We start from the raw sequence: 3,104 nt of genomic DNA on the forward strand, positions 1-3,104 counted from the left end.
GCTTGCTGTTTCAGTCTCTGTGAGCCCATATGAGCCCTGCTTAGTAGACTTGCTGGGCCGTGTTCTTCTGGTGTCCTCCATCCCCTCAGACTCCTACAATTTTTTTTGCCCCCTCTCTTGAAGGGCTCCCTGATCTCTGAGGGGGAGGGACCCAATGGAGATCTCCAATTTAGACTCTCTTTCTACATAATGTCTGGCTGTGGGTCTCTGCATCCATTCCTATTCGGTTGCCAGAAGAAGCTTCTCTGATGATGACTGGACATATAGCAGAATATCACTAGGAATCATTTCACTGATTATTATTATTATTATTATTATTATTATTATTATTAATTTGTCTAGTCATGTTTGGTTTTACCCTAGGTCTCTGAGTGGTCCAGGCCCCTGTTCCTGACCATCCAGGCAGTGTAGGGCATGGGCTTCTTCTCCGTGGTATGGGCCTCAAGTTAAACCAAACATTAGTTGGCCACTCCTACAAGTTCTGCACCACCATTTCCCCAGCACATCTTGCAGGCAGGACAGATTATAGGTCAAGGGTTTCATGGCTGGGTTGTTGTCCAGGTTTCTCTTTCTGTAGCCTGCAGAGTCCCTACTTGTGCCAAAGAGATTAGAACATAGGGGTAAAGACTCCATGCAGGCACCAGCTACAACCTCTCTAAGTATAACGGACTGTATAAATGTTGTCTTCAGCAACAAGGCCCCACTGTCAGTTTTTGGAGAGTGACCCTCTGTCCTAGCATCAGCCTTGCTTGTTTAGGGATCTCCATGGGACATCATTGGCCAACAACTCAACTGAATGCAACCCAGTCCTACCACTGGGAGCCTTGCCTGGCTCTAAGGGGTGGCCAGTTCACACTCAGTATCCTTCGGGACTAGGAGTCCTCACGAGGGTCACCCTTATAGATTCTAGGAAGTTTCCACTGCACTAGGTTTCCATATAGCTGACCAAGTACCCCCCACTTCCTGTCTCACCCTACACTCTCCCCTGAAACCTGATCTCTCCTGCTCCTATCCCTACTGGTCTCCAGTCAACATGCAAAAGTCTATTCCATTTCCCCTTCCCAGGGAGATCCATGTATCCCCCCTAGAGCCCTCCCTTTTACCCAGTCTCTCTGGGTCTATGGATTGTAGTTTGATTATCATTTACTTAATAGCTAATATCCCACTTATAAGTGAATACATACCTTATTTGTCTCCCTGGGTCTGGGTTACCTCACTCAGAATGACTTTTTCTAGTTTCATTTGCCTCCAAATCTCATGATGTCTTTTTTTTCTTTTACTTTTTATTTATTTTTTAACCAATGAGTAATACTCCATTGTATAAATGTACCACATTTTATTTATTCATTTTTTAGTTGAGGGACATTTAGATTGATTCCAACTTCTGACTATTATGAATAAAGTCACAATGACCATAGTTGAAGAAATGTCCTTGTGGTAGGATAGAGCATCTTTCGTTTAGCTATAGAGGTAGACAGATTCCCAATTTTCTGAAGAATTGTCCTATTGGTTTCCATAGTGGCTGTACAAATTTACGCTTCCACCAGCAATGGAGGAGTGGTCCCCTTGCTTCATATCCTCTCCAATATGAGCTGTCACTTGTGTTATTGATCTTACTGATTCTGATAGGTATATGATGCAATTACAAAGTAGTTTTGACTTGCATTTCCCTGATGGTTAAGGATGTTGAACATTTAAGTGTTTCTTAGCCATTTGAGACTCCTCTGTTGAGAATTCTCTGTTTAGATCTGTACCCCATTTTTAAATTGAATTACTTAGTTTTTTGATATTTAATTTCTTGAGTCCCTCATATATTTTAGATGTTAGTCCTGTATTAGATATGGAATTGTTAAAAATCTTTTCCCATCCTATAGTCTGCTGCTTTGTCCTATTGATGGTGTCTTTTGCCTTACACAAGCTTTTCAGTTTCATGAGGTCCAATTTATTAATTATTGCTCTTAGTGTCTGCACTGTCTGTGTTATCTTCAGAGAGTTGTGTCCTGTGCCAATGTGTTCAAGGCTATTTTCCACTTTCTCTTCTGCCAGGTTCAGTGTGTCTGGTTTTACGTTGAGGTCTTTGATCCACTTGGACTTGAGTTCTGTGCAGGGTGATAGATATAGATCTGTTTGTGTTCTTCTACATGTGGACATCCAGTTTGATCAGCAACATTTGTTGATGCTTTCTTTTTTCCAATGTGTATTTCTGGTTTCCTTATCAAAAATCAGGTGTCTGTAAGTGTCTGTTTTTATGTCAATACCATATGGTTTTTATTACTATAGATCTGTAGAAGGGTTTTGTATACTTTCAGACTGGCCTTAGCTTTTTTACTCTTCCCTTCTGTTACTAGCTTCAAGAAATTAATAAGTATAAGTGAAGCACACCTCAGTTTTATTTCTCAGTAAATATTTCAAACATATACAAAAGCCAAGGACATATGAATCTTCTTATTCTTACTAATGAGCCTCACATGGCCAGCCTCTGACTTCTACTGTTCTGTTCTAAATTACTTAATAAATCTCACATATACTGTTACTTCCCTTCTAAATTTTCATTAAATAGTTCTAAGTGAGAAGTACTTAAGGGAACATATTCTGACACGATAATTTATAAGAACAAATGGTTTCTTAATGTCACAGAGTAGGTCATGCATATGTGTCACTGTTTCTTATGTTCATCCCATCCTCCTGTTGGTTCTCCTTTGGCCTCAAATTTGAGTTTTAACTTAAGAGAACTCAGCTTTGTTGATGTGGTCCAAGGAGTGTTTGCTTACACTTGAGTTGCTGTGTTTTTCATATCAAAGTTCCAACGTCACACCAGATATATACTTCTCTTCCCCTAGGCTTCTTCTAGATGCCTAAAACCAACCAGGGGTTTCCTCATCTTCCACCTCTACCCTCGGCCATTATACTACCTATAAGCCTCGTCAAAAGAAAAAAAATCAGCTTAATTTACCTGAGAAATTACAACCCAAAGCAAAACAGCATCATCATCATCATCATCAACAACAACAACAAAACCAAAAAACAGAAAGTGAATTCTGAGTGGTAATTTGATTGAATATGTGGGTGGCCCCTACAGGCTCACATGTTTGAATCTTCTGTTT

The sequence above is a fragment of the Peromyscus maniculatus genome, chromosome 16, assembly GCF_049852395.1.
Source record: "Peromyscus maniculatus bairdii isolate BWxNUB_F1_BW_parent chromosome 16, HU_Pman_BW_mat_3.1, whole genome shotgun sequence".
NCBI classification, from domain to species: Eukaryota; Metazoa; Chordata; class Mammalia; order Rodentia; family Cricetidae; genus Peromyscus; species Peromyscus maniculatus.